The sequence below is a fragment of the Archocentrus centrarchus genome, chromosome 17, assembly GCF_007364275.1.
Source record: "Archocentrus centrarchus isolate MPI-CPG fArcCen1 chromosome 17, fArcCen1, whole genome shotgun sequence".
Lineage (NCBI taxonomy): Eukaryota > Metazoa > Chordata > Actinopteri > Cichliformes > Cichlidae > Archocentrus > Archocentrus centrarchus.
Window position 1 is genome coordinate 30951515 of NC_044362.1, and position 13199 is coordinate 30964713.

Genomic DNA, 13199 nt, shown 5'->3' on the forward strand with positions numbered 1-13199 from the left:
AGAACATCTGCTCTCGTCATGATGAGGTGATGAAGATGTTCTGCCGTACTGATCAGCAGAGTATCTGTTATCTCTGCTCTGTGGATGAACATAAAGGCCACGACACAGTCTCAGCTGCAGCAGAAAGGACTGAGAGGCAGAGAGAGCTCGAGGTGAGTCGACTAAACATCCAGCAGAGAATCCAGGACAGAGAGAAAGATGTGAAGCTGCTTCAACAGGAGGTGGAGGCCATCAATCAGTCTGCTCATAAAACAGTGAAGCAGCAGATCAGATCCCAGCAGGAAACTGAAGTGAGTCGAGTCAAAGAGCTTCAGGAGAAGCTGGAGCAGGAGATCACTGAGCTGAAGAGGAAAGACGCTGAGCTGAAGCAGCTCTCACACACAGAGGATCACATCCAGTTTCTACACAACTACCCCTCACTGTCAGCACTCAGTGAGTCTACACACTCATCCAGCATCAATATCCGTCCTCTGAGACACTTTGAGGATGTGACAGCAGCTGTGTCAGAGCTCAGAGAGAAGCTACAGGACATCCTGAGAGAGGAACGGACAAACATCTCACGGACAGTCACTGAAGTGGAGCCAGAGCCAAAGACCAGAGCTGGATTCTTAAAATATTCACGTGAAATCACACTGGATCCAAACACAGCAAACAATGGGCTGGTGTTATCAGAGGGGAGAAGAAAAGTAACAGTAAGGAATCAACAATGGTTTTATTCTGATCATCCAGACAGATTCACTAATTGGGAACAGGTCCTGAGCAGAGAGAGTCTGACTGGACGTTGTTACTGGGAGGTGGAGTGGAGAGGGAGAGGAGTTTGTATAGCAGTCACATACAAGAATATCAGCAGAGCAGGAAATGGGAATGAATGTTGTTTTGGACATAATGACAAGTCTTGGACATTAGATTATTACGACGAGGAATTTTCATTTTGGCACAACTACGTCCGAACTCCTGTCTCAGGTCCTCGGTCCTCCAGAGTAGGAGTGTACCTGGATCACAGAGCAGGTATTCTGTCCTTCTACAGCATCTATAGACCCATAACTCTCCTCTACAGAGTCCAGACCACATTCACTCAGCCGCTCTATGCTGGACTTGCGTTTTACAACGATGAAGGAGACTCTGCTAAGTTCATTAAGCTGAAATAGACTGAAGTCTTTCATATGGTTGTGGGTTTAAATCTGTATCTCAGTTTTTCTTCCTCTTCATGGGCCTTAACAGAGAAATCAGCAGACCTTCCTTTATCACACAGATTTTGTTCTCATCACTTTGTACATTTGTACAGAAATCTATAATTACATTTACATTTATCTGTTTGGCAGATTTTCTTTCAGAATCCAGAAACAAGAATCTATAATCATGATTTTAATGATTACGAGGAATTCGATCATGATTGTGTTGAATTTTTAATGTGTGAACAAACTGAAGGTTATTCTAATAAATCCAAGTTTGAACAAAGTCTTTTCTTCTGTCTTCATTCCAGGATCTCACTCAGATCTGAAAATGTGAAACTAATCTGAGAGAATAACTGAAGCAGTTTTCCTCCTGAAACACCACAAAGGTCAGAGTTCATGTTTAGAGCAGAGCAACATTCATCAGTCAGTCTGTGACCTTTCAAAAAATTCATTCAAACAGCTTCATTAGAGAGAATTGACTCAAGTTTTCTTTCATTTTTTTAAATCCACTCACCCAATAAAGAAGTTTTGTTACACAAACTGGAAAAAATGTCAATAATTTAACAGGTTATTTTGGGTTTGAAGGATTTTTTAAATAAATGTTTTTAAAAATAAAATCACCAACATACAAACAGTTATTAATATACATTTGAACAGATAAGGATAACATCAGCCAGGAGGTTACAAATAAATCTATCAAATAAGGAACAGAAATGATGAGTTTTAATATCTTTCTTATGAAGTGAATCAGAAATGCTTTCGATGTCCTGTTCAGTTTCCTTTGAAATGTTAAAAAAGAGGGATTCCAATGACTAAATTTAGCTTTATGTGTGTGATATTTCCCTAAAATTATTATCAGATTTATAACATAAAGTTCTTTTTGTTTGTGACTTTTGACATTGTGGAAACCAAACAGCACATCGCTCCAAACTCCAGAAAAATCAATCTTCATTTGAACATAACGGGTTACTTCTGACCAGAAGGGGGCAGTAGAGTGACAGTGTCAGGATACCAGAGGGAACAGCATCCATTACATCAGCAAATCCTTTTAGGATAACAGGAATGTCTGAAGACACTCAGCATCATTTAGAAGATTTCCATTTTCATTTAGTGACTGTGATACTAAAATTATCTGATTATCAAACCACACATTAAAACATAATGATTTATTTTTGTGTCTAATCTGCTGATTGTTCCAAATGAAGCATCTATGTGGAGAGAAGTTATGTTTATAAATTCATGACCACGCCAACAACATTTACTTATGGAAGTTTGACAGGATTAGGGGAAGTTTGTCTATTTTATAATCACATAAAAGTTCATATTCAAGGCCTCCAATGGCAGAGAAAATATATTTAGGTCTAAAGTTCCAAGTAGATGTGGAGTTATGTAAAAACTGTTTAATCCAATTGATTTTAAAGGTCTTGTTAAGGGCAGTAAAATCAAGAAAGTTTAAGCACAATCATAAGTGTTCATAATCACAGCTGTTTGTAATATAACGTGTCTCGTTTTTCCAAATAAAATGAAACAATAATTTATCAATAGTATCACAGAGCTGTTTGTGGACAGACAGGAACAGCTGCATATGTTAGACGAGACGATCCTTCTGCCTCTGACAGCAGAATTCGTCCTTTCAGCCACAAATCTCTTTGAAGACATCGCTCACAGTTTTTCCTCGTCTTATCAATAATCAGATGAAAGTTTTCAGAACATCTATCTGATTTTTCATCATGCTGATCCCAAGATAAGCAGTTTTGGTTCTGATTGGTATGTTGTGAACATGAGTAGCGTCACAGTCTTTGACAGGAAGTAGTTCACATTTCTTCAGCTTTAAGCAGAGTCCAGAAGCTGCAGAGAACAGATCAATTATCTGCACAGCAACAGGAACTTGGGTAATATCTGTGAAAAGGCCTTGTGTTAGTGTAGGAGGTAAAGCTCCAGGCTGAATACACACAGTGAACACACCTCATGTAGAGTTGGAGAACTGGGAGGAGCAAATTGCTACATTTAAACAAAGGTGTGGTGGGTTTGATCTGAGAACTTTACATTTAGCTGATTTAACAAAGAAGCTCAACACAACAGTCAGCTGTGATTGTCAGGGTGGAGGCAGCAGGTGGGGTCACAGCAGGTGGGGTCACAGCAGAAATCTTGCCAGCAGAGAGCAGTCGTGCTGATGGACGTCATCCCTGAGGCTCTAACAGAGAATGCAAATCAAAGTTACTACAACATTAAATATGGGAAAAGTTTAGAGCCGGATCAGAGAATCAGATCCACACCTCTGCTGATGTCACACAGTTCCACATCCTCATCCTCAGAACTGCTTTCTGAAGTGCTCTCAGACATCCCTCTGCCATCTTCATCATCAAGCCCCTTCAGTGGTTCAGCATGAGTCCCGAGAGTCTGGAAGATCCTGAGGTGTTCCTCTCCGACACCTTCAGCTGCATCTGCAGTTTAGCTTTGAGCTCAGTGCGCCCACAGACCTGAATCACAGCACAGCAGGTCAGTCGGGAATCTTTAAGGACTTTTCTCAGGATAAAACTGCCACATAAATGAAGCTGGAGAAAGTCAGGATTTTGGCACATGAAGAACGCTCAAACCTTTTTCATTTTCAGCAGGCTGAGTAAACCACAACAGCCTTCAAACAGCCAATCAAAAAAGACCATAAATGGCTCCAACCTTTTCAAAGCTCAGTGAGCCAGAAGGATATTTTGGCTTGTTTAAAAAGCTCTTAGCACAGATACTTAAAGAATTATACTAGAACAAGTTGAACCATCCTGTCTCTGTTCCCACCTCCCTCCACAGCAGCGTCCTGCAGACTCAGCTCCCTCTGCCTGACAGACGTCCAGTGTTGCCTCATCTCTTTCAGGAGCATCACGTCCTCTTCCTCAGTCCTTCTCACAGCCCTCAGCTCATCAAAGACCTTTTTAGAGAGAATTCAACCATCCCTTAAATTAAAAGAACACAGGACACTTTTACTATCACATTATCTTCCCTGATAGAAAACCTAACTGAAACCAAAGTAAAGGCGACCGTAGCATCGAAGGGCAGCTGCCACAGGAGAGTCCAGCTCTCAGTGAAGACGTCCACTCTGCTGCTGCTTCTACCGTGGCAGCGATTCATGCAGCAGAGAAGACTGCTGTTTGCTGCTCTGTTAGGGAAAAATATACAAACCAACAACACACACAGACACACACCTGCAAATAAAGAGTGAAAACAAAACAGGAGCAACACAGTACTGCAATAAAAATCATTATACTGCATAAGTACCTGTTTACTTGTGAAGACTCTGGGCTGTTGACACACCGATGAAGGAGCTCCATCTTTGTGTGGAAATCCATCAGGGAGCTCTGACCTCCTGAGCCTTTAAAAATAAATGGATACAGTTAATGATGTGTCAGGTAAGCAGATTAAACACAAACTTTATGGACACAAAATCAGCGTCCACTCTGTCATGAACTCACTGGTGTGTCTGTGTGTGATCAGTCACAGCGCTGACTGAAGGACTTTTCCACACTCTCACAGAACATGTGAATATTATACATTTTCTTCTTTATGCAGCTTTGTGCAGAGCACCTGAATCAGCACCTGAATCTAAAGCCGACACTCCTGGATCCTGATGAACTGGTGGAATCAGAAGAGTCTGGATTTACTTTTGAAGAGGATCGACTCTGTAGGTTGTGATACGGTCGTGAGGAGGCTGGAGAAGATTTAAAAAAGCATTAAGTACAATTTCATGATTTTTCTGCAGTGAAAATCTAAACTATAAAATCCTTACAGTAGGCCTGTATGGGCGTAGGTGGCATTTTCAATGTCCCTTTGGATTTATGCAGATTTAACTAAAGTTTAATAAAGACAACAGTTTGCTAACCAGGTTGATCAGCTCTGCCACTGCAGTATTATTATTAGAATAGAGCACAGCAGCAGAACTACTTTAAACTGGCATTCAGCACATCAGAGTCAGAATGTATATAAAACAATATGTATTAAAATATCCAAAAAGTGTATAATTTTTTATTTATAAACGTATTTTTGAAACAGGAAGTATAATGTTACTATGGATACAGTGAGAGCCGTTTTTTTGTTTGTTTGTTTTTACATTTCTAGAAGTTTATTTTGCAGAATTAACCAGTTACAGTTTCCTGTGCTGTGTATCATTGGTCATACTCGTAGTTATCACTAGATTGCATTAATAATGAAGAATCTAAAAACGATTCTCTGGCAGGTTCTGTTGTGTAACCATTGCTATGGAAGCAAACTTGTGTCATCAGGATCTGAATTTTAAATGCCAAAAAATATGGAGGACCAAAACTGACATAAATAGAAATAAAAGCAGAAATATATATAGTGTATATATTTTGTTTTTCCTTTTCCTCATACAAGCCTTTGTTCTTTTTACATTTCCTCGTCCGCTTTTCCTTTACCGTATGCATTTCTGCCTCATTATGCAAATGAGGAGGGCAGCCTTCTTGCTCCAGCTCCTCTACTATTGGTCGATAAACAGGAAGGGGCAGGATCCATGTGCAGGTCGATTGTGCATGCCTGCGCCTTTGGCCATATGTCTATGGCCATGGAGTTTACACAGTCTAATATGGTTTTAGGATATACTAGGACATGCAGACAAGTTTTCACTAACAACACATTCACAACTGGACAAAGGCTACAAATTCTTCATTGAACATTGAACACAGGTACGTGTTTTTGTCTTTTCTAGCTGTTAATTAATAGACTAGGATAGCATTAGTCAATTTGTTTGCTAGCTAACATTACGTGACCTTTCTGTTTTGCAAATAGAACATCTTTAGGCTCTAATCTTGATTAGATCCTTATAGTATAGACCAGGGTTGCCGCCCGTCATGAAAAATACGCAGTCGTTTGTTATTTGGAAGTTAAATGTGGTTTCCCGGTGCTGCCTGAGCGTGCTGCAGTTTCGGTTGCCTACAGACAGACACCTGCGCCTTTTTTTACTGTCCACCCGCTACTGCACCACGTCCTAAGAAATTAAACTCTTGCAAAGATACAGACGTGAGTAGGAAGACGCTCATCCCAGGCTGAACAGCTTCAGCGAGGATGAAAGGTGCACAGTGAGCCGTCTGATGTCAGGAGATAAACACTGCAGACAAACAGGAACCTAGAAGACCCAGGCAGCAGTCACATTCATTCATCCCCCAGTCATCTAAATGGCTATTTGAAGAACAAGTTATGCTAATAGATTAACAGTAAATAAATAAATATTGTCAAAACATATATATAAGCCCCCAGCTATTCAAAGATGGTAATGCATTTCTAACATAAAAGTGAATAGTATGTATGTAATAGTATTTATTGCATTTCATATATGCCCTCTATATTATCTTTATAATAAAATTTGCAGCATCTTGAACTATTACAGGAGTTATTTTTGCATTACAAACATGTACAGGGAGGTGATTAGTGTTACTGTGATAGTTTGCAAGGTCACATGACATAATGAAATCTATGTTAAAATTGACATATCTCACTTTGCAGGTCCTCTTCCAGATCCTCACATCATGGCCAGCAGGGAGAAACTGAAGGACACACGTCCACAACCAGGGATATACAGGTTCCTACATGGAGTTGAAGGGGATGAGGAGCTTATCCTCTCAATGAGACAGAGACTTGATCATTTCTATCATGACATCTACATGGATGTCTTCTTAAGCTGTAAACCCTGAAGAATTTAGTTTAATGTTGAAATGCAATTGATATGCCTTTCATAAATACATTTTCTCTGCCAATGCAAAATGGACCTAAATTGTGTATGTGCTAATATTTTTTTTTTTTTACCATCACTGCTCCATGTACAGTGTTTAATATAATTAATAAATGTTTGCAAGAAACTGCCACAAACCTTGTTTCTTTGTTCCACAATGGAAGCTTTAATTTGAGCATTTTTTCTCCTCCATGTGCTCCATTGCCAAATGTGTAAAATGTACAAAAATATGTAATTTAAATGTAAAAGATGTACATATGCATATCACTCAAGAAAAGCTATTTACAAAACATTTTGCAGAATTCTTCACATCAATTCATTCATTAATAGCTATTTTTAAAAAAAGCACAGGTTAGATGTACAGAGAGATTTGATTTCCAACACAGCTGCTTGCAGTAATGAATGTTCATCCAAGAAGTGTGAGTTGTAGGGAGGCTCTGACCTGGTTTGTCTCCTTTCAGACACTGTCACTCACTGTCCTCCTCCTCAAAGGATTTTAAACCTACTCAGACAGGGTATGTTGTGGGAGGCGGTGCAGGGTGCAAACAGCATCTCTCCTGATCGCTCTCCCTCAACAGACACGTATTTCTGTGTCCACTGGAAAATCGTGGAAACTCATACCACTAGTTTTTTGTTCGTTATTGGAACAGCATGGCACACTGTGGTAACATCTTGATGACTGTGCTTGTTAGGTGGGCTGCTGCTGAGAAAGATGGACACAAGAAGAAGGCAAAAAGAAAATTATGAATCACATCAGAACATGGAAATGGTTTGGCATATAGCTTTCAGGTCAATATTTAAAACACTATTCTAAACAACAGTGTTGGAAGATGTCACTGATTTTTACATTAATATAGAAAGTAAACCTTTTAACATTACAGCACTGACAGGCAGCAGTATATATTTTAGCTACCTGTGGCTAAAGTTGATGTTAGCTTACTTTCCAATCAGAGACTGTTTCTTTTATACACAGATACAGAATAATAAAATGACAATGGTGGATAACATTACCACGGCTAACTAACAAGTAAATACTGTTATTGTTAATCTTAGCTTTCGCTATATCATAAAGATGATGAGCATCCGTGAATTTTCCAGGCAGGTCTCAGACAATTGCAGAAGAATTCAGTCACCTTGCTAGCTTAACTGAAAGCAATACTGTCAGTGATGACTATTTATTGTTTAGTGTAGATATTTTTGAATGAGAGGCTACTGCATTTAGCTGCAGACACGGATAATGAAGCTGACCCATTAGTTCTCCAGATTTTGGAGGAGGTGGCGTGTCGCTTGCACAAGTCTGTACCACACAAGAACTGCTGGGAAACCTGGATATTTGCTGCCCGCTGATCGTTTTTGCTTGCAAGTGTGTCATTTACGGATATTGCCGAACTTTTCGGGGCTGCAAAACTGAAGTCAAAGGCGCAGGCATGCACAATCGACCTGCACATGGATCCTGCTCTGTCCTGTTTATTGACCAATAGTAGAGGAGCTGGAGCAAGAAGACAACCCTCCTCATTTGCATAATGAGGCAGAAATGCATACGGTAAAGGAAAAAGAGCAGGCAGAAATACGTGCGGTAAAGGAAAAGCGGACGAGGAAATGTAAAAAGAACAAAGGCTTGTATAAGGAAAAGGCAAAACAAAATATATATATTTCCTGATGAAAATGCATGTATGAGGAAAGGGAAAAAGAAAATGTATACATTTCTTGATGAAAACGCATGTATAAGGAAAAGGAAAAACAAAATATATACACTATATATATATTTCTGCTTTTATTTCTAATTATGTCAGTTTTGGTCCTCCATAAAAAAAACAGTATCTGAATTTTTTGCCTGTGAAATTAAGTCTCTGAAATTTCACTGTCTCATTTTCCAATTATTTTTCAATGGTTAAAATTTCAGGATAAGAAATTCACCTTTTAAAAATTCGATGCAGATATTTTCGTGTACTCATATTCGATAGGCCAAATTCAGCGTCTAAAATTCGCCGTCAAAAAATACGTATGAAACATCCGCCAGCCCCAGGGAAGAGCAATCGATGTCGTGTGAAGTCGAACCAACTTTCAGCCAATCACGCAACGCTTCTTCAGTCATGTGGTACATGGCTGGCGCCCAGCGGAGAGACAGATGAACAATGGCGGCCAGCACTGTCACTTTGGTAAGCAAAATATTCTCTTACTTTTCTTCAGTATCAGTGCAGTAACTGAAGCACACAATGTAAAAAACAACACATGTATGTTACTGCTAATGATTTTTATTAAAAATTATAATAATAAAAACTTATAACCCTTCTACTGGTCACTTAAATAAATGTAGTGTTAACAGTAACTAGTGTTCCTAAAGGCTTGTTTATTATGAAATAGATCCGCTTGTTACAAATGTCTAAAACTTTTAGATTACAGTTTTCCAAACGTTTTGTTGACTGTTTTGTACATGACATCTGCTTACGTTCTCTAACCTGTAGGGGGCGGTCGGCAGTAGACTTTACCAACACTGGAGGCAACGACCAAGAGCAACAACAACAATCATGGCGGCACCGAACGAGGTGAAAGAGCGAGCGAGAGGGAAAAGGCGACAAAAGCTCTGTGACCTTTGAACCTACGGAGACAAAGTTGGCAGTGAGCGACACCCACTGTCTGTGTAGCGGTGTGTAAAAAATCTTATGAATATTCACCAAAATCCCTCTTTTATGTTGTATGTTTACTTTGCAGTGACGTGCGGTGAGGGTCGTGACTGGTGAGGCACTGACGTCATCACATCAGATTTACAAACATATAGCTTATTCACCATTTGATTGGCAACAGTTGTTTTGTTTAACATTAACATAGTCTGAAGCAAACCTTTTAGCTCCGGTGTTGGTCTTCCTTTAATTATTATCTTCTGCTTCGATTGAAAGTCCAGTTTAGAAAATTCTTTCAGTTGAGTTATGTAATCTTCCATGTTGAACATAAGGCCAAGCAACAGGAAAAACTAACTGGCCTTGCTAACTGTTTATGGTAGCTTGCCGCCGAGGAGTCGTAGAGTCCCTGGGATCACCAGCGCCCCCTACCATGAGGCACGAGAACTGCGTGCCTCACCTAGTGTCTCTTCGCAGCAGTTTCATGATCGCTCAACACAAGAATGCATTACACACACATACAGTTGTTAATGAAAAAACAAAAAAATAAACTGTGCATTATATACACCAGCTAAAATATGGAAATTTAGTTCATATAGTAAAAGTGTTAGAACATTTTAATAGCCACATGCAAAGGGAAAGTAATCCGGTCTCACTGCATAGCATGCCAGCACAGTTAGTAGTCATTGGCAATGACTATACTGAGCCGCACCACGGATTGCGCAATCCGTGGTGCGGCTCGCCGGGCTGGTGCCTCACCGTTCGTCTCTTAGTATTTGACCGGCAAATGCGAAAATTCAGCGATTTTGAAAAAACTAATCTAAAAATGGTGTAGTTAAATCGAAAAGAACTTTAAAATACAAATCACTGAATGAATATAACCATTTAATTTATTTTTTAATTTTATATTTCCACGATGACAGGTGAGGCCGTGCCTCACCTGCCTCCCCTGACTGCACGTCACTGTTACTTTGGGTTACAACCTCCTGCCTGTGTGTTTTGAGTCTGTGTGTGTGTGTGTGTCTGTGTGTGTGTGTGTGTGTGTGTGTGTGTGTGTGTGTGTGTGTGTGTGTGTGTGTGTGTGCGTGCACCGCGTGATGACATAGGCACGTGCGCGTGTGCTCCGGTCACAGAGCTTTCCAACATGGCCGGAGGTAGGTTGCTGACACGTTGCTCTCTGATCAACAGAAGTTTGTTAAAGCCATTAATTGTAATCTGTATATGATCACACTGTTGTCTCTTGTTCTATTTGCTGTCTGGCTCGTCCTGTGTAAGTTTTGCAGACGTTTGAGTTTGCTATTTGAAGTTCTTAACAAGTTTCAGCCCGAGGGTACAAGGCTAATGCTAGCGTGCTAAATTAGCTTGGTCGCGAGCAGGGGAGATGTCCACTGTGTTTTAATGGCGCACATTTTCTCTCACCAGGAGAGCCAGGTCTGGCAGAATGCACAATACACACGGCTCATGGGCTTTTGTATTCCTGTGTTACAGGTATGGAGGTATTTATTTTTGTATAATAGGATCAGGTTGTATAGTAAAGGCTGTTAGTGGCCTGTTAATGTGATTTTTAGTGCAATAGGGTTAAGTATTAAACTATTAATGTGTTTCATATTGTATTTAAAAATACCAAAAGGATCTTGATTACAAATGAAGATTTTGCTTTTCTGAATTAATGTGAGTTATGTATTTTGTGTATGAAGTTGTATTAACAGTGACATGCATTTATTTTTACATTTCTGGTAACCCTGAGCTTATGTTTAAATGACTGTTTTGTAAATCTGTTACCTTATTATGTTATTCTGAGTTATTGAATAGACACAGAGCTTTCCAACATGGCCGGAGGAGAGCCAGGTCTGGCAGAATGCACAATACACACGGCTCATGGGCTTTTGTATTCCTGTGTTACAGTGTGTCATCATTAAATGAACTCGAGATCCAGCTCTATTTCATCACTTCACGCCAGAACACAACGCTGATTTTAATGGGCGTAACACCACACGGGTTACATTGGTGCCGTGACCCTTGGGATCTGCGAAGCATCGACGTCATCTCGATCACCGTGGGGAGCCCTTCTTACCCATCTTTGTTCCAAGTTGGTGACTTCTAAGCTGTGTGGGACATTTTGTATATACTTGGACATTTACTCAACTCATTTTACATTCCTAAGCAATTGATTATTAATATTGCCTTGTTGCTTGCATTTGTTGTATGATTATATACTTATAGGCGATTTTAAGTTTTCTGTTTTTGTGTGTTTGCACTTTCCCTGTCATTATGGAACCAGCATCTGGTTCAGAGGCAACTGGTGTTGTTGGGGGGGAAATTTCTACTAATGTGGGTATTGGGAGAGGGTGGTTTCTTGAAGATGTAGTTCAGACTCCCAAAGTGGGTGGGTTGCACACACCCAGGTTTTGTTCCACTCGTGTTCAGGCTCCCCCTTGTGACTTACAGACCCCACAGGCAGCTTCTCCTGTTGAGTTGAGCACTCTCATTTCTGATTTGGCCAGTCAGATTGGGCAGTCCATTGTGGCTCAGTTGCAGGGCGACAAAGGGGCCAGTGTAAACAGGCCTGAGGTCTCTAAGTCAGTTCAGGGACCCTCTGAGTTAAATTTATCTGGTGTGAAACTTGTCATGCAGTCTGACATTAAAGAGCCTCCAGTTTTCAGGGGTGACAGCAATGATAAATTCTCTATCCATGAGTGGGTGGAGATGATGGAATTGTATTTAGTGAAACGTAACACACCAGCGGATCTGCAGTCACAAGAGATTTTGGCTAGGTTGATGGGGAAAGCTAAGGATGTAGTGAAAGTCACGTTGCGTCACAATCTCTCATTTGACCCCATTCAGACTCCTGGTCTGATTTTTGACATCCTGAAACAGCACTTTAGTGAGTTGACGTACTCTTCTATGCCGATGGCTGACTTTTACAACACCAAACCACTACAACATGAGGGAGTGATGGAATATTGGATTAGGCTGAATAATGCTATTGATATTGCTGATGAATGTTTGCGCAGGCAGGGTCGTACCGTTGAGGACCCAGGACGTGAGGTGTCGATGATGTTCATCAAATACTGTCCTGACCCAATCCTGTCCAACAGGCTCAGCGTTAAAGCGGCTGAGGAGTGGAAAACCACTGAAGTTCAGGAACGTATTGATAGCTTCCTACGTGAGCTCAGGGCACGTACTCAGACTGCCTCTCAAGCTTCAGGGAGGCTCAACCGCTGCGCTTTGTCGCAGGAGGTGTTAACACCACAACCAGTTCAGTCCCCAGCCGCAGCACCAGTCCTAGATCGCGCTTCTTTAGATGTCTCCATGCCCCATCTTTCGGGGGCACCGGCATTCTCCTGCCCGGTGCCCGTGTCCATTCCTCAGCTCGAGCAGTCGCCGGCGTCACATAGAACTGATCATCCTGATCTGCCGCCGCTTCATTCCCAGTCTACTTCAACCACCGGCTCAGCCTTTGATGTGACTGGCATGCGCTCTCTAATCAGCCTTTTGGATCGCATGATGGCACATCAGAATGTGCAAGCTGCAGCCCCTGCATCGGTGACACCGCGGCAGTTTGTCGCGGAGCCCTTCCGTGGACGGGCTTGTCAGGTCTGCGGTGACGCCGGTCATTCAACTCTCATGCACTGTAGAAGGGAGAAACTTTGCCTTTCATGCTTCGCTCCTGGT

The 13199-nt window shown here is 41.0% G+C and overlaps 1 protein-coding gene and 1 long non-coding RNA gene across 3 annotated transcripts in view; both read left to right on the top strand.

The window, feature by feature from the left end:
• Nucleotides 1-13199, top strand: part of LOC115795348 (E3 ubiquitin/ISG15 ligase TRIM25-like) — a 31035-nt gene that overhangs the window by 486 nt on the left and 17350 nt on the right. The gene's annotated exons all lie outside the window — the stretch shown is intronic.
• On the top strand, nucleotides 883-2424 carry LOC115795351 (uncharacterized). The gene is made up of 3 exons (XR_004021256.1): nucleotides 883-1008; nucleotides 1484-1561; nucleotides 2092-2424. It is a non-coding gene; the product is annotated as an uncharacterized LOC115795351 (long non-coding RNA).